The sequence below is a fragment of the Pantherophis guttatus genome, chromosome 9 (assembly GCF_059756535.1).
Source record: "Pantherophis guttatus breed Tessera chromosome 9, ASM5975653v1, whole genome shotgun sequence".
NCBI lineage: Eukaryota > Metazoa > Chordata > Lepidosauria > Squamata > Colubridae > Pantherophis > Pantherophis guttatus.
In genome coordinates, this window is record NC_142071.1 from 16,805,232 (window position 1) to 16,824,556 (window position 19,325).

The 19,325-nt window shown below is 40.9% G+C and overlaps 1 protein-coding gene across 29 annotated transcripts in view; it reads right to left on the reverse strand.

Annotated features, from left to right (window-relative positions):
• The window catches only part of PKNOX2 (PBX/knotted 1 homeobox 2), a 338,759-nt gene that overhangs the window by 125,283 nt on the left and 194,151 nt on the right, over nucleotides 1-19,325 (reverse strand). For 22 of the 29 annotated variants that reach the window (XM_087875587.1, XM_087875606.1, XM_087875615.1 and 19 more), the window contains one exon: nucleotides 4,058-4,116. The gene's annotated coding sequence lies outside the window, so the exon portion shown is untranslated. Of the gene's footprint in view, nucleotides 1-4,031; nucleotides 4,117-19,325 lie in introns of all 29 variants that reach the window. The other 7 variants (XM_087875603.1, XM_087875616.1, XM_087875612.1 and 4 more) reach the window with 1 other exon arrangement.

The following is a 19,325-nucleotide window of genomic DNA, read 5'->3' on the forward strand; positions in this document are numbered from 1 at the left end:
GGAGCTTGTACAAAAACTGCTTGGTTGAGACCTCCCAGACCCATTTAGCAATGCAAGAGAGCCCCAAAATTGATCCCAGTTAATTCCTCATCTGCCAGGCATTTCAGGGGATACATTGCTACTTAGCTGGTCAATAATATCCCACATTTATTTATTTATTTATTTTGTTTATTTAATATTTATTTGCCTGATATGTCAATCCACTTCCAAAGACTTCAGTCAGTCTGTTTTTGCTGTGGTACAAAAAAGATGGAAGCCCAGCCTTGGCTCCAGAAATTCTGCAGTGTATTGCCAGTTTTCTTTGCAAGATTTTTGAAAGTTATTATTTTTACTAGGACCTAAAGTTGGCAAGTTGGCAGTTGGCAAGTTTAGAACTTATGGTGTTCCAGTTTCTAACCTAGTGTCTTTAACCACTCTACCAAACTGACTCTCCCAACCAAAATTAGTCTTCCTATTTAAAAAAATGAAGATTACTTGACAGAGACACACATAAACAGAATTGTTCTTGCTGGTGTGCTTATGCCTACAAACATTAACAAATACCCCTATGAATGCATGGGACTTACTTTCAAATGAATACATGTGCATTCATGCTGCCTCTATATTAATGGGTCTAATCTTGAGGAATGTCTGCAATGGCTCACGAAGGAACTTGTCTCTCTGTCTCTCTTTGTTTCTTCAATCTTTGAGTTCAGTAAATCACCCATGCAAGCCGTTCCTCTAGTTAATTGTTCTAATAACTGTCAGGAATTTTTTTCTTAACTCTGAGTTGCTTGTCTCCTTGATTAATTTCCATCCACTGCTTCTTGTCGTGCCTTCAGATGCTCTGGAGAACAGGTTGACCCTCTCTTCTTTGTGGCAACCCCTTAGATATTGGAAGACTGCTATCATGTCATCCCTACTCCTTTTTTTCACTAGACTGAGACATACTCAATTCCTGCAACCATTCTTCATCTACATGGTGATGAGAAAAATAAAAGTTATTCCAGATAGTAAGACAAACCAGGACCCTGGGAATGCACTGATTGGGAGATATTTCAAACCAGAGCACCAATGCATAAACCCATGTGTTGTCCTAATTCTGGAAGACTACAATATCCTGGGAAGATTAGTGATATCACTAGTATGAATGGGGAACAGAATTTTTTCCTTGGGAAAAAATATTTTTCTGGTGGTGGTGTGCAATTTTAGATTTATTTATTAGCAGAGGCTGATAAAACTTGTTCAAACTTTGTTCTGTCCTAAAATACACCAGAACCATGTGCCTCTGTGTCTTGGTAATTTAGTTATCAAGATTTGGAGGTGCAAGTTTTGTGTCTGTTTCTAGCAAATGGCCTGGTGGCTCAGCAGACTAAAAGCATTGTGATTAACACCAGCTGTCTGCAATTACTGTAAGTTCGAATCTCACCAGGCTCAAGGTTGACTCAACCTTCCATCCTTTCTAAGATAGGTTAAATGAGGACCCAGTTTGTGGGGGCAATAAGCTGACTTTGTATAAATATACAAAAGTATGAAGGCTATTGCTTAACGCACTGTAAGCCGCCCTGAGTCTCCAGAGAAGGGTGGCATATAAATCAATTTTTTTGAAAAAAATGGTTGGGGGTATATGTTGATAATGCTCCCAGCAGTGCTTAAAGGTTGCCTCTAGCTATCATCTTAACATTTTCCATTGCCCCAGAAGGACACTCTGCTAGAATTGTTCTCTCTCTTATTATTTCTAGTCTTCTGACATTGCACAGGCTGCCAGGCAAGTAAAATAAGCAAGAGACTCTTTTCCCAATGTTGAGTTCCATCTAAATACAGTTAGCAAAGAGAAATTATTTATCAGGGCTGAAGAAGACTATGCAGATTTTAATTCAACAACCTTTTGTACAGAAGCCCTTGAATGTCCTGGTCATTCTCGCAAAGTGCTGAATCAGAATCATAATTGAGAAAAACAACAACTGCCAAACAATGTTCTTTGGAATTAACCTTCTGGAGAAAAACAAACCAACCAATCTGGGGTGTCCAACAGTCACACTTCTTCATAGTTCTTACAACAGCCTAACAAAACTGTACAGAGAGATCAGCAATGAAGACATCTAACATACTTGGTCTACTGATTTTTCATTACAGAAGAAAAAACAATATCATGTAATGTTGACCAAAGGCTGTTGGAAACACATCCTTGTTTTGGGAGCAGATTCTAAGTCAACTTTTCCAAATAGTCCATTGAGCATTAGTCTCTGCTCAAGTTATCACTATTACTGATCCAAATTACACCAGGGCACTTTGGAACAACATGGAAGTTTTCACAACACAGCAACTGGAATAAAGAAACTCCCTATTGTCTTTCCCATCTTCTTAAAGAGCAACCTAACGGCCATGTTAGCTCTGATCAGCTGCAATGGGCTTTTAATGAATCCTACAAGGCTAGTATGCAATACCTTGATCATTAACATTATTTTCATTCATTCCTTTATGACATTTTTATCCTCCTTTTCACCCAGGAGATTTAGGGACTGCTTTCCCTCAGAAGTAATCTTTTGGAGGACAATGGTGGCAAGCAGTGACTGGAGTTAAAATCTAAAAGTAGTTTTTTTCCCAGACACTTTTTTCCCCTTTTTTTCCACAGTGAAATGCCTTTCTCTAATTCTCCTTCTGTTGTCCATTTCTTTCTCCTCAGCAGCTGGTTCTCAGGAAAAGAAAAAACAGGTCTTAGCAGAGGTCTGAACTGATTGCTTGCAAAGAGTTTTTGAAATTAAGCTGAGGATTGCATGAAATCAGGCTAAGGGCCAGAGGTTGCACACTTCTGGATTAGGTCACCTTCCACCTGGACTAGTTTATTTGAACAATAACATTTCATCAGTTTTGGATGGAGTACCAGCTGTGACCTTCCAAGATAGTCCTGCCCTCTACATCATTAACCATGCTCCATTAACATCCTGTTTGGACTATAGCAATGCCTTAAAAGAGGAGCTGTGAATGGCTGAGAGTCATCTCAAGGAGCATAGCAGTTGCCTGGTGAATAATGGGAGAATTGGGGGTTTGCCCTCAGGTTGCTTTGATGAGTTTCCTAGGAACATCTGGCTGATCACTGTAGGGAAACAGGATGGAATAAATCTTTGATCTGATCCTGCAGGGCAGCAGCATCCTTTTTCACAGAGTATAGATAGATTGAAGATATGGAGTGGGACAAATAGCTCTGCCTTGGTCTCCATGCATTCACAGGGAAAACAATGTGGAATTTGGGAGGAAGGACATTCTAACTTCTTCCATATATGTTTTGCATGTACAGATGTGGGTTTTGTGAAAAGTTGTGAGAAGAGGGAGTGAGAGTGAGAGTGAGTAAGTAAAAAGGAAGAATAAAGAGGACGAGAAGGAGACAATTTATATGCTCATCTATTAGCAGATCTGGATTAATAATATTGGAAAAAGCTGTCCTAGTGATGAGACAGAGCAAGAAACTAAATTCCACATATCCAAGGGAAACTGCATTTTCTGTAAAACAGTCATCAGAGGGAGCACTTTTGTATGTTTTTTAAAAGCATCATGCTTTTTAAAAACTAATCAGTTAAATTGTTCAAAGCCACAGGAACAGATTTCTTCCTGGAGTCATAATACTCTTCAAATTGCTTCTTTCATTCGAACATAGCAGCTTCACATTTTGAGAGTGTTCCATTCTAACAGACCTTATACGTTAACTTTGCTTACACCAACACCCATGTCTCATGTGAACATTACCTGTCCACCTTCCGCCCACTCCTGTACGTATTGTTTTATGAGTGTGTTATGTGTATATTTGTGTGAATATGGAGGCAGATTATCTAAATCATAGTTTCCCCAAAACAAGCTTCTACAAGAGATCCTGTTATCATTCATATACATCAAAAACACAGAGTTTCTAATAATCCATCCCATGATATATCAATATGTGTGTTCCTCATCAGTTCCAGGTACAAGCTAGTCTGCTTTTTTTGTTCACCGATTGGGATGGAAATAAATCCATTCTGTTGCTTTTTTATGCAAACCAATCAAAATGCAATGCTTACCATGAAGCATCGTTAAGCGTACTTGCCTTTTTAAACTCTCCCCACTGCCAGCCGCACAAAAGCTGCTACTTCCAGCCACAGTGACCTGAAAAAAGATAGAGGAAACCATCAGATGAAGAGAAAAAAGGATGTTTCTTCATTGCAAATTCCAACCTCCCCCAAAAAATCCCTGCAAAAGCAACAGAAGTTTAAATATAACTCTGGTGATTTCTACCCAAATCTGCAAAGAATGCTGCTGGATATAGTCCACAGACAAGCCAAACGGGTTCCTTATTATTGTTTTTCATTTTAATTTTAAAAATTGAGCTAGATGGAAGGCATGGAAAACCTTGCAAAAATCACCCCACACCCAGAGTGACCCCATTTAGCTCTCCCCTCCTTTGATAAAGACAAATTTGTTAGTGTCAATTTCTAGAAGGGGAGGCCCTACTCCACTTCAGCTGTGTCAAGCAACCCCTTATCTGGTTTTTCTATCCACCCAAAGGAACTTTCACTGTTTCCTTGGGGGGCTTGCATACCCCAATGTTTTGTCTAGAATTTACATCCTTGGCTCAGCCTGTTATTAGAAAGAATGCAGACCACACTGGTGGTTGTACCAAATGGTTGTACTGCATTCCATCTGTTTCTCTGCTGTTGTACCCACGGTGCAATTCAAGCCCTGGTAGGACAAAATATACTTCTTATGGGCTCACTTCCCCATTTCCTACCCCCCAAAATTTCTCCCTCCTGACTCTCTTCCCTCCTCCAGTATCTGCTTCTCTCTCTGAGTCCCTTTTCTTCCAAATCTGGACAATAGCAACTCTAGCAATTTCACTCTTCTAAAATCATTTGATATGTTGTAGAACGGGATTACAGTTTCATTTAGTAGACTTCATTGCTCTTAAGGAAGGAAGGAAAGGAAGGAAGGGCTGTGAAGGAAGGAAAGAAATTTGAAAGAAAAAGCATTGAAAGGAAGAAGATTAACGTCCCCCAAAACATGGACATGCCCCTCTGTAACTAAGTAAGTGCAAGAACACTCCTTCCATGAAAATCTGGGAATTTTGTTTCTCCTTTGAAAGAATTCTGAATACAGATTCAATCAAATGAATGAGAATAGGGATTTTTTAAAAAAAAATGCAGGAGACTTTCTCCACCTTTCACTTCTACAAAGTAGGAGTTTACCTCTGCAAAGTTAAAGCTCCATTTGGAACCTTCTGTATTACAGTACTTGTTCTACTTTTCCAAGCTCACCTGTGGAAGTTCTAACAATCTATCATACTGGTGATCAGAAGAGGGGCTAGAAGGCTAAATGTGTTTTAAAATACCCTCTGTACAATCCCACTCACAACTTAAGAAAGCCCTTCTGTCCATTAATTATAGCTTTCCTACAGTTTAAACACATTTGCATGTTGGAAAAACTTCAACAAAAAGGTCTTGCTTTTTGGAGATCCTTGAGTGAGGTGATCAGTTCTCTTTGTGATTCATAACTATATGCAGAAAAGGTTGTTGTTTTCATTGCTTTACTGATGAATGGGACCCCATTAAGTTTAAGGAGGGTTTATCTGAGCTTGGGCAATTAAAGCAATATTTCTAAGGTTCTAGTGTCCCGCTAGGCTGGTGTTTACTTTAAATACTTTAACTTTCACCCTTTTTCACAATGTTAATAAAGAATAAAATCATTTTCTGATACAATACAGAAACAGTTTATAAACTATTTGGCTCAAATAAACATATTATAGAAATCACACACACATACAAAAAAGCCATTGCAGGAAATTCCTGTTTTTGAATCCAGATTGATGTCAAGCTTTAATTAATTTCCAAGGTCTATGGTCTGTTTCCGAGATCAGGCTTGTGCATCTATGAGAAAGCAAGATAGTTGAGATGCTAGACTAGAAACCAGGAAGCCTTTAGGAGTTGGCTGGGATGACTTCAGTCCAGTCAAAAGGTTGTGGGGCAAAATAGGAGGAGGGAGTATTCTGCATTCTGTCTTGATTTATACAAAATAAAAATGGGATTAAAATATAATTTAAAATTATTCTTAGCTGAAAATTGCCACATTTAATAATATGCCCAACACTGTTAGCCTTCTGGAAGGTTTTAAGTCCTGACTGGAGGTTTCTCAAGCCATTGGGCCCAGGATATTAGTTGAGGGCAGTGTGTGAGCTTGGTTAGGTTCTTCACCGCCACCAGATTTTATATTTGGAATTTATACTGTGTATTTTCTCTCTGCGTGATGTCTCTTCTGTTCATTTTTCCAATAAGTGCTCAAAGAAAGTGTTTCAGGTTGAAATATTCCCGCTCAATCATATCTTATCTGCCAGCTTGCCACACTTTGAAGTGTAGGCGCAAAGAGTGATATGAAGGCAAAATGGAAAGTGTGAAAGTATGGTAACATTCACCATCGTTAAGCTACCAGGATGTATAGCCCTCTTTGAGCCCCCTTCTGTTCACTTGGCTGCAAAATATGGCCAAGGCTTTGAGCCTCCAACATTTGACAGCAAGAATGACAACTGGAGAAACCAAGAGAACACATTTTTCAAACCATAGTCTGAGCAATCCCCATAAATTTAATGGAAATTCTTTCTGAACATTGTGCAATTAAGTGTTTTTTGTAGCAAAAACTCAGAATGAGAAAGTATTCCACAGCCAAACAAAAACCAACAGCAAACTCTGCCCTCCTGACCTTTACCAATGCAAGTTTGGTCCATGAAGGTCAGAGGTACTTACTTCAATGAAGTGCTGGATCATTGCTTAAAACACGGAGATCAAAGTTTTGTGTCTATGTGTAAAATATGTATATTACACATCCATGTATGTGTGTGTATACACACATATATATACACTCATATACTCACACAAATAACTTTGTTAAATGCTTAATATATTCTCATATGAGAATCCATCAAGGGTTCCTTCATCTTTGAAAGTTTTAGGATAATCTCAGATCAAAGTACTATTTTCTATTAGACCTGAACTCAAACCCATGGCTTGACAATGCTTATGTCTGAAACTGTAGTTCAATCCTGGCTTATTATAGTCAAATATGATTTGAACAAACGACTCCTTCAAGTCCTGATATGTACACAGGACTTGAAGATTACTCTGAATCAGAGAAACTTTATACTATGGTGTGCAAACAAGAGAGAAGTACATGAAATAAACATCAGAACATACTTTTTGTTATCCTGTTTACATATGATCCAAGCTTGTCTCTCATTCCTCTCACAAAACATTTTAGGAGTTTGCAGTTTAACATATTGTGGAAAAAACATGAGTTCCACTTCCAAAGGTTGCATCCCTCATTTTTGCCCACAGGTGATGGGGCACATGAGAACTGATCAGCAACCTATTCTCCAAAGCACCTGAAGGCAGGACAAGAAGCAATGGATGGAAACTAATCAAGGAGAAGACCAACCTAGAACTAAGGAGGAATTTCCTGACATAAAAATTAATCAATGGAACAACTTGCCTCCAGAAGCTGTGGGTGCTCCATCATTGGAAGTTTTTAAAAAGAGATTGGACAACCATTTGTCTGAAATGATATACGGTTTCTTGTTTGAGCAGGGGGTTGGACTAGAAGACCTTCAAGGTCCCTTCCAACTCTGATATTCTGTTTTTCTATTATTATTATTATTATTATTATTATTATTATTATTATTATTATTATTATTATTATTATTATTATTATTATTATTATTATTATTATTATTATTATTGCAACCACCTGGAGGGCTACAGGTTCCACAGACAGCAGTTTATTTTACCAGAATCACCTAATGGAGTGAGTGGTGATCCACAAACAGCTCCATCACAATAAACACATTTGCCTCTAAGGTGCCACATGATTCTTTGTTACTTATAAAAAAATCCATCTTGAAGACACATCCGTGACCAACTTTAATCCAAAATAAGAAGTCAGGAGCCTGGGGAGACTTCTGATTAACCTGCTTTCCCTCTGACCAGCTGGCCTGGAGGCTACAGAATGGCCAATGGTGCGGATATCAAGCTGTCTCTCCCCAAATGCCTAATTAACAGGCAGGTTTGGCTAGAGGAGAATACCATGGGAGGTAAGCGAATCTGGAAACTGGGGCCAGCAGGGGTGACAGAACTCACTCATATATTAGCTTCAGCTCGAAATCTATCAAACTGCCTCAGTTTACATACTGATCCCTTGTGGGAGGCAGACTGCACACATTTGCATATACACAGCCCACATCATTGTGCTGGCATCTCTTATGAGAAGTCAGAAAAAGTAGAAACTTGTGAAATATTAGGAAGTGCAGAAAATTATGTCAAAACTAGGGATGTAAAAGGAGAAATGTACTAACAAAATGAATCTCTTTGTCTTTCTCTGTCTGTCTGTCTGTCTGTCTGTCTGTCTGTCTCTCTCTCTCTCTCTCTCTCTCTCTAACTCTCTAGCCGTCTTTTGAGCTATCATCTATTATCCATCCATCCACCCACCCACCCAGCTAGCTAGCTAATATTCCCATCAAAGCACACAATATTTTGTTGCATGGGTCACCTTTGATGTTAACATTAGGTACTCTCAGTATTAATTGAACTCTATCTCAGTGGAGAGGACATCTAGAACTTAACAAATTCAGGCTAGCTGCAAGAATCAGGATCAGGTGATGAAAATAGTTTTCTACTTAATGGTCTAGAGGAAGAATATCCAACCGTGGTAACTTTAAGACTTGTGGAGTTCAATCTGCTGGCTGGGGAATTCTGGGAGTTGAAGTTCACAAGTCTTAAAGTTATCAAGGTGGGACACTCCTGGTCTACAGCAATGTTTCTCAACCTTGGCAACCGTAAGAGGTGTGTAAGAGGTATATCCCTTAAATACCTGTAAAAGGTATATCCCTTAAAGTTGCTAATGTTGAGGAATACTACTCTAGAGATCTGGAGCTGGTCAGAGAAAACAATATTGGCTGGATGAGGAAATATGCTCCTATTCAACTTTATTTATTTTAATTATTTATTTATTACATTTTTATGTTGTCCATCTCCCCTGTAAGGTGACTCTGGGCAATTTTCAAATCTAATTGTACCAAAAAGACTTTGTCGAATTCAAAGAGTATTTTTGCTATATTTCCTGATATAGAAATTGACACAGTTGAAGGACACTGATGATTGTCTGCATGTGAATATTTGGGCTTTTCAACAGTTGGGTCATCAGCATGGGATAAGAAGCAATGGATGGAAACTAATCAAGGAGAGAAGCAACCTAGAACTAAGGAGAAATTTTTGGACAGTTAGAACAATTAGCCTTCAGAAGTTGTGGGTGCACCATCACTGGAGGTTTTTAAGAAGAGATTGGACAACCATTTGTCTGGAATGGTATAGGGTTTCCTGCTTGAGCAGGAGGCTGGACTAAAAGACCTCCAAGGTCCCTTCCAACTCTGTTATTCTGTTACTTTCTATTTTCTGGGAATAAAATTTGCGAGACCACCTTCTGCCGCCAATAGCCTCCCACCGACTGGTTCGCTCCCACAGAGAGGGCCTCCTCAGGGGGCCAGGCAGTGCCGGCTGGCGACCCCCAGGGGGAGAGCCTTCTCTGTGGCAGCACCTGCCCTCTGGAATGACCTGCCCCCTGAGATACGCACGATATCAGACCTCCGGACTTTTCGTCGGGCCCTGAAGACACACTTGTTCCATCTAGCTGGGATGGCTTGATCCCATCCTCTCAGTTTTTAATCGAATTTCAGTTTTAATTGGGTTGTTTTAAAGTTGGGCCAAAATTATTTAATTGTTTTTTAAAATGTTTTTAAATTTTATACGCTATGTTTTATCCTGGCTGTACACCACCCTGAGTCCCGCAGGAGAATGGCGGTATAGAAATATAATAAAATAAATAAATAAATAAATAAATAAATAAATAAATAAATAAATAAAATTATGTGTGAATACATTTGAATAACTGAGAGAATGGAGTTTATCTGCATGTACGGGGATGAGGTGGAGGAAAACATGGTAGGAAAGTGACTGGGGTTAACACAGTTGCTCAATGGGAAATCGGTGCTGGGCCCATAAATAATAGAGAGTCATCTAGTCCTATAGAAAGTGGCTTCATACTGTTTGGCTCCAGGCAAAATAAAGGGAATTCAGTGCCCCAAAGGGCTAGAACAGTGGGATTAATAACACATCAATTTTAATGCAGGTTTTTTTTTCTGCTTCATAAACAGCAAAGTGAATGTTTGAGCATCTCAGCAGGGGGTTAATGAGGACTCTGATTAGTTATTCAGATTTCCTTACACTGCCTCAATCCATCCTTTTAGAGGGAGAGGAAAGGAGGATGGGTAAGAAAAAAATACAGTAAACATATTCTTCCCACTCTCCTTCTGTTTTCTAAGCCAGCTCTGGCCATAAAATGACAAAACCATTCAGCTTCAAAATTTTATATCTTGCAATGATTCAAGTTTCACAGAGAGCATATAGCAGAGGTCTTCAAACTTGGCAGCTTTAAGACTTGTGGACTTTAACTCCAACTCCAAGCTGGCTGGAGAATTCTTGGAGTTAAAGTCCACAAGTCTTAAAGCTGCCATGTTTGGCATATTGCATGCCCAAACTGTGTTCCATCACCTTTATTTCTGGCTTGCAAAGAAAGGGAGATCACAATGAGAAGCACAAGGATGCATGAAGCTGGCTCTAAATTCTGTGTCTTCCTAAAAGATGATGGGTTTGCCTCAAACCTGAGTAGATCCTTGACTTTCTTACTGGAAAATTAATCCTCCAGTGTGCTTTGATTAAAACTTTGGGTTACAATGTCCAAAGAAGACAGTTCCTAGATAAGAATTCTGGTAACAGCAACAATATTGTTGAAAAAACTGTACCTGATGGGTGCTGAATGGGGAGAACAGATAAGGAAGGAAGGAAGAGTAGCTTAACCAAAACAAGCAGCAGCCGTGGAAGTTGTATACTTTCACAGAAAGCAGAAAAGTAAACTTAGAATGATAATAAAGAAATAAAATGTTACACAAAAAAGGATGGTTGTGAAGGTCTCTTCCTTCCCTCATTGCTCTTCTTCCATTGCATCTCAGCAGGTTGTTCTACAACCAACAATAGAAATGGTCTTCACCACGCAGTGTGTTTTGTTCAGCTCCTCAGACATTGTCTTGGCAACAGTAGCTTTTCAAGATCTCAGACCCAGAGAGTTCCTCCTTTCAGTTATCTCATTCTGGGATGCTGAGGATTGAACTTGGGACCTTCTGCATTCAAAGCACATCCTCAAATCCATCTCAATGTCTTGGTATAAGGAACAAAGATGATTCTTAGGCTTAGTCTGGCCATAGTCTCATCCTTGTGCCTCCTATGATAGTCCCACACCAACATTATTATTAATTCCAGCCAGATGTACCACCATATCAGTCTGGTTTCATCAACTATAATGACTTATGCCTGAGGGAAATGATTATCTCAATTTCATCTTTGTTCCAGGTTCCCAATACCAATGCTGTAATTGGAAAACATCCAAGAGAACAGAATAGGAATGTATGCAATATAGACAAGAGAAAGTACATCACTTACTACTGTACATTCTGATGTACTCCAGAAATTGTCACAGGGCAGTTATCTGTTGCTTTATTTTTGTTGTGCATTTTCATTTTTATAATTATATTGATGTTCTTAACTGTGTTTGCACACCTAGTGTTGCTTGTATGAGTTGAGCAGCCATATAAATTGAAATAAGTAAAAAATATACGTGGTTTGGTATAATTTCTTGTGAGTTGCCTTGAGTAAGGTGGAAGTCAGCAACATACAATGATTATTATACACACAACAATGTGAAATTATAGCTGCCAGTTCTTTAGCTGGCATTGGCCTTCATATGCATTGAATTCTTCCCAAGAATTTAGGATGTTGTAATGCATTGGCATGTTGCTTGTTGTAATTGACAGATGGACATTTTGTCAATGTGCAGTTTTTCTAAGTGCCATCCAAGATTTTTTTGGTATGGCACCCAGTTTGCTGATAATCTCTGAGACTATCATAGCCATTTTATGCCATAATCTTTCAACTTCATTATTATCATTGATTATACAGATAATGTTGCCCCAATAGATGCTGAGTGAAAATTGGAGAAGATTGCTGCTTTCAGGTCCATATTTAAAGTGTTTGAAAAGCAAACTGTGACTGATGGTCAGTGGTATCCATGATACAGAAACATTAGCACAGTCTAATGAAGATTATGCTCCCAATACATCTTTGCTCATTGATGGAGAAGCATAAGTATATTCTGTAGGTGCAGGATGCTAATTCTAACCACCTTCCATTCCATGAAGTATAGCAATAATCCTGCATGGATTGGAGACCTTTGTACCTGAGGCTTAGTGAGCTCATGTCTTATTTTAAGGGGTGAAGCCAACCAGGGTTATAAGCTAGTTATGAGTCATTTTGAAAGAGCTACAATTTTCTTATAAAGGCAAAGTCTAAAACATACTAGGCATGTGAATCCCCTAGTCCAACTCCTTCTCCAGTGCAGAAATCATTAGTTGACACATGGCATCCAGCCAAGGTGTGTCTATCACCTCCCAAGGCCAAGGCCTGACAAGATCTTCATTTGTTTGCTAATTCATATTTGTAGGTAGCTAGAGATAAGGTGGAATAGACCTTATCTCTAGCTACTTACACATATGACATGATGCTATGTCTTCACACTATATTCCATCCCTTTGTTCAGAAATGTAACTTAAAGAAACTATTGCTGGCTATGAACAAACATGTTCATATAAGACCTAAATGAAGGTGGGGGGAGATATTTAATAAACAGACCACCTAAAGCTTAAGAGGATCACAGATGTTTTTTCCCCTTCCATCATTTCTGAATCACCAATTTTACATCCAAAGAATTTTTTTTTCAAGCTTTCCCCTTCAATGTAATTGAGGAGTCATTTATTCCTCCATAACATTTGCTTGAAGGAACGTTAGAGCTGAATTATAGCTGGGACCATTATTTCACAGTAACTCTCAGGGAAATGTTAATGCCTAGGTCCCACAGAATGTTGTATTACATCTTTTATGGTGGACATAACATTTTTATGAACTTTTTCTCAGGTAACATCACCATTTACTATGGAGAAGAGCTCCTACCTTGGTTTCGTTAACGGGTGTAAACTTCATGAATGCCTTGGGGTATCTTGAGAGAGATATCTCCGAAATATTAATCTCATCGCTTTATTTCTATAGCCCTTTTCTTGTAAACTCATTCAGAGTGGCCCACTCCATCATTATAAAGGTTTACTAAATAAAATGATTTGTTAACCATACAGGGCTACAAAACTGAAATAACTGGGTATCTATTAACTCAGTAATATTAATACCAAGCAATTCATGGACAATTTATAATATGGCCTAGCAACAGGGGCAAGGTGGTGAAAATCCAGGCAACCACAAAAATAATGCATTTTATCAAAACCAGAAAAAAAATCTTCTCAGCATTCTCTGAACTTTGATGGTTTCCTTCACCAGAAATGGATTATGGCAACCATAAGGAAAAATATTTGAAGACCCAGAATGCCTTTTCCTCCCCAACACAGGTAAAAATCCGAACATTGGTTTTTATGAGAGAACTGTTATTTTCAAAGCTTCATTGCTACAGAAACCTTTACAGCAAGGAATGTAAAGGGACAAAGTGGAACTGGGAGCTCTTAAGGTATCTTGGAAACAACTAGCAACTTCAGGGTAACTTCGGGCCTTTTCTAGAGAAGTTTGGATGATCAGCTGAAGTGCTTTTAAATAGATTCTTCTGTTCTCACTTTCAAGAGAATTGTATTTTATTCATTAAAAAACAAATCTCAAAAAATGCACTTTCAGTAGTATTTATTTTCTTAGTAAAAGAATTATTTATCCTGTGATAAGATGGGTGACCAATAAATTAGCTAGTTGTTTAAATGTATTTGGCTTTTTCATGTCTGGAATAATTATTTTATTCTATTTTATTCAAGAGCCATGGTGGCGCAGTAGTTAGAATGCAGTATTGCAAGCTAATTTTGCTGACTGCCAGCAGTCCGATTCTTACTGGCTCACGGTTGACTCAGCCTTCCATCTTTCCAAGGTTGATAAAATGAGGATCCAGATTGTTGGGAGAAATATGCTGACTCTGTAAACTGCTTAGAAAGGGCTGTGAAGCACTGTGAATGGTATGTAAGTCTAAGTGCTATTGCTATTTTTCTTCCCCTTTTAAAAAGAAAGATGAATTTTATTCTTCATGCTTGTCTCGCCTCTAGCTTCCATTAAGAGTCATAAGTATTTCATTATGGGAAGCCTGGTCTCCTTATTTGCACCTGCATTTGAGGGTCCCAGCATTTCATTATTCTTACTGACAGAATACTTTAACCCTCTGACATTGCTAGTAAAATCTGGATATCTCGCGTGAGTTTCAATACTTAGGCTGACAAGTGTCAGCACAAACATGCCCAGGGAATCAGAAATGACCTGACAAGTCCCTCTAGATGGCCAGAAGCACTTTAGAGTATGCACAGTGATATTAGACAATTGTAGGTGACTCTTCAGGTTGGAGGCCTGTCACCTAGGAGATAGCACAAAAGCTAGGAAGACTAATGGTAGAAACATTGCACACCGCTTTATTGCAAAGTGTACCTCAATGGGAGTGTCAAACTACAAGTTAGCATCATTTGGAGTGTCTTAGTTTGAAACAGAGGGACAAATAATATAAATAGAAATACAAGAAAAAATGCTTCCTGCATGTAAATTCTTTTCATTTATTTGAAAATAATTGCATAATGCTTTCCAATGAACTTCAGCCTATAAGCATGGTTGGTATATTACTATTATTTACTATTCATTAAATCTTTATGGCAGCCTATCCCATCTAAGCAATTCTGGATGGCTCACTCCAGGTAAAAAACAATCCAATAAAACCAACAGAATTGAAGAAGATTCTTGGATAAGAAGTGAAACATCATCAAGAAAAGTCCACTTGTGTTTTGAAAAATCATTTTTGGGACAACCATGACCTGGATGACTGAGAATCTCCATACACAATCCAATAAAAATAAGTTTAAAGTGCCAATAGACAAACATATAAAAACATCAGTAATAGTTTTAAGACCAAAAGAATATAATTAATCTTATCAGCGGTAAAATCTATTATTACATCAGCTCAACACAGCCACTGTAAAAGTTCTTCACTGTTGCCAAATCCCCAGGCACAATGGCAGAGATATGCCTTCTGAACCTTCTTAATAAGTTCTGGAGGGAAGAAGTTCCCGGGATGGGTGCCAGAGAAAGTAGAAAGGAGATAACCTTCTGGGACAGGGGTGGGAAACAATGGGCCCTTTATGAGTTCTGGGAGTTGAAGTCCACAAGTCTTAAAAGTTGCCAAGATTGGATGTCCCTGATCTAGGATTTAAATTGTGCAATTACACCCACCTTCATAAATTTCCCTGCAGAAGCAAATGATTTTGCACCTGTTCCTAAGCAACATGGGACTGGTTCTCCTCCCTCCTGCTGTAAACAAACTGTTTCCTAGACTCCCTCTTTGATACTAAAGAGACGTCATAAAAAAAGAGAGATTCTTTTCTTTGGGACCACTGCCATATGCTTCATCTCAGTCTTAAACTACATGTTAATTGTTCTGAATTAAGAACTCCAGCTGGAAATAGCAAACAAGCAATTTACAGATCTTAAGATAACACCCAACCTATCCAAACGGATGTTTAAAAATTTCCCCTTCTTGGTTGGGTTGAATTCAAATAATACTGACTGTTTTTTAAATTTTTATTTTTTAAAAAAAATAAAGTCTTTTTTTTTAAAAAAGCCTGGTTTCTCAAAACTGGATTTATTCCCAGATATATCTTAAAAAATATCAACAGAGAAGGAGAAAGGTGTTTCCACCTGAAGGATATCTCAGATTACCAGCCAAACTGCTATTTTAGATATATTACATCTTTTCCTTCATTAACAGCCACTTTGCTTTCAACTAAAACAAACAAACAAAAAGACCGGCAGAGGGAAAACAGGAGATTATTATTTTTTTACATCCTGTTTCAGAATTTTGCAGCATACAGTAGTTGATGACTCTGGAGATAATATAACTGTTCAGATGACTATTTAATCTGATCTGGCAGGAATGTTCTTATCATAGGGTTAGATTAGATCATGGGTGTCCAAGTGTGGCAAATTTAAGACTTGTGGACTTCAACTCCCAGAATTCCCCAGCCAGCCATGATAGTCTGATGACAGACAGACAGATAAAATTTATATGCCATCCATCACACTAGGAATCCACTTTGGGCAGTTGACTAGATAGATAGATTGATCTGATTTGATCAGAGCTACCCATTTGTGCCCATTTAAGCTCTGGAAACCATATATTTGCTTCCAATTTTTCTATCAACCTTTTTTGAAGAAAAGTCTGGGGGAAATCAGTAGATTCAGGCAGTTTAAATGAGTATAAAGATTTATTGCAAGATTAAGCTCTCTAACGGTCAAGGGAAATTAGTGGGAGTTAAGAATAGAAAGGAGTTCAAGATGGGCTGGATTTAGAACTCTTGTGGGCCCACAGGGACTCTTTTATTTATTTATTTATTTATTTAATTTGTATACCGCCCTTCTCCCAGAAGGGACTCAGGGCGGTGAACAGCCAAAATTAAAAAACATACAAATACAAAAGTTAAGATAATTAAAAAGAATTAAATCACTAGCTTCCCAATTTAAAACCCCCAAATCCATAAAATTTAAAATCCCAATTTAAAAACCATTTAGGCTAGGCCGGCTTGATGGAATAAAAACGTCTTCAGGGCTTTACGGAAGGTCCGGAGGTCCGGGATCAATCGTATTCCAGGAGGCAGCTCATTCCACAGGGCGGGTGCCCCCACAGAGAAGGCTCTCCCCCTGGGGGCCACCAGCCGACATTGCCTGACCGACGGCACCCTGAGGAGGCCCTCTCTGTGAGAGCGTATTGGCCAGTGGGAGGTTATCGGTAGCAGCAGGCGGTCTCGCAAATACCCTGGCCCTAAGCCATGGAGCGCTTTAAAGATGAGAACCAACACCTTAAAGCGCACCCGGAAGTCCACCGGGAGCCAATGCAGCTCGCGCAGGAGAGGTGTTACGTGGGAGCACCATGTTGCTCCCACAATCACCCGCGTGGCTGCATTCTGCACCAGCTGGAGCCTCCGGGTGCTCCTCAGGGGGAGCCCCATGTAGAGAGCGTTGCAGTAGTCCAGGCATGACGTGACCAAGGCATGAGTGACTATGCACAAGGAGTCCCGATCCAGAAAGGGGCGTATCAGGCGAACCTGAAAAAAGCCCCCCTGGCCACAGCCGTCATATGCTCTTCTAAAGACAGCCGTGTGTCCAGGAGGACACCCAAGTTGCGAGCCCCCTCTGTGGGGGTCAGTGACTCGCCCCCAATAGCCAGCGATGGCACCAGCTGGCTATACCGGGACGCCGGCATCCACAGCCACTCGGTCTTGGAAGGGTTGAGCCGAAGCCTGTTCCTCCCCATCCAGACCCGCACGGCCTCCAGACACTGGGACATCACTTCGAGGGCATCATTGGGGTGGTCTGGGGTGGAAATGTACAGCTGAGTATCATCAGCGTACAGATGGCATCGCACCCCAAAACCACGGATGATCTCACCCAGCGGCTTCACATAAATGTTAAACAGGAGCGGCGAGAGGACCGACCCTTGCGGCACCCCGCAAGCAAGGCGCCTCGAGGTTGACCTCTGCCCCCCTGCCAACACAGATTGCGACCGGTCAGAGAGATAGGAGGAGAACCACCGCAACACGGTGCCTCCCACCCCCAATCCCTCCAGCCGGCGCAGCATGATACCATGGTTGATGGTATCAAAAGCCGCTGAGAGGTCTAACAGGACCAGAACAGAGGAACAATCCCTGTCCCGAGCCCTCCAGAGATCATCCATCAATGCGACCAATGCCGTCTCCGTGCTGTACCCAGGCCTGAAGCCGGACTGGCACGGATCTAGACAGACGGTTTCATCCAGGTACTGTGGGAGCTGTCGCGCAACCACACTCTCCACAACCTTCGCAACAAAGCGAAGGTTGGAGACCCGACGGTAGTTTGCCAAAACGGCTGGGTCCAGAGAAGGCTTCTTGAGGAGGGGCCTCACCACCACCTCTTTCAAGGCGGGAGGCAAGAAACCCTCACTCAGAGAAGCATTTATAATCCTCTGGAGCCAGTCTCGTGTTACCTCCCGGGTGGTCAGTACCAGCCAGGAGGGGCATGGGTCCAATAAACATGTGGTTGCGTTTAACCTCCCCAGAATCCTGTCCACGTCCTCAGGAGTCACAGGGTCGAACTCATCCCAGGTAACATTCTCAAGACGAGCCTCAGTCACCCCGCCAGGATCTACCCAGTCAGAGTCCAAGCCTTCCCGAATCTGAGCGATTTTATCGTGCAGATACTGTGCAAAATCCTCAGCCTGCCCTTTCAAGGGGTCTTCCTACGCTCCCTGATGTAGGAGGGAGCGAGTCACCCTAAACAAGGCGGCTGGGCGGTTATCTGCCGATGCAATAAGAGCGGAAAAGTGGTTACGCTTTGCCGCTTTTATCGCCACTAGATAGGTCTTAATAGACCTAACTAGTGTTCGGTCGGATTCGGAGCGACTAGCCCTCCAACCGCTCTCTAGGCGTCTTTTCCGGCGCTTCATCTCCCTCAGCTCCTCGGAAAACCAAGGGGCCGGGCAGGTTCGGCGTCGGGTCAGAGGCCGCAAAGGCACGACTCGGTCCAGAGCACTGGCGGCTGTCCTATCCCAGGCAGCCACCAGATCGTCAGCCGAGTCGTGAGCCAGAGTTTCAGGAATTAGCCCAAGCTCCCTCTGGAACCATCAGGATCCATCAGGCACCTGGGGCGGAACCACCTGGTCGGTTCTGCCTCCCTGCAATGAGGTGCAGCAGTCAAAAAGTCCAGCCTCAGGAGAGAATGGTCCGACCATGACAGGGGTTCAGTAACTATATCCCCTATATCCAGAACACTCTGCCACTGACCAGAGATAAAAACCAAGTCCAGAGTGTGTCCTCCCGCATGAGTGGGGCCATGAATTAATTGTGTCAGGTCCATGGCTGTCATGGAAGCCATAAACTCCCGAGCTATCCCAGACGCCTCACCGGCAGACGGCAGGTTGAAATCCGCCATGACCAAAAGTCTGGGGGTATCAACCGCCACCCCGGCAATAACGTTGAGAAGCTCGGGCAGGGCCTCTGTCACGTGGCAGGGAGCCAGGTACGCAATCAGCAGGCCCACCTGCATCCCATGGCCCCACTTCACCAGGAGAGACTCACATCCGGCTATCTGAGGTACAGTGGCCTCCCTCGGATCAAGACCTTCCTT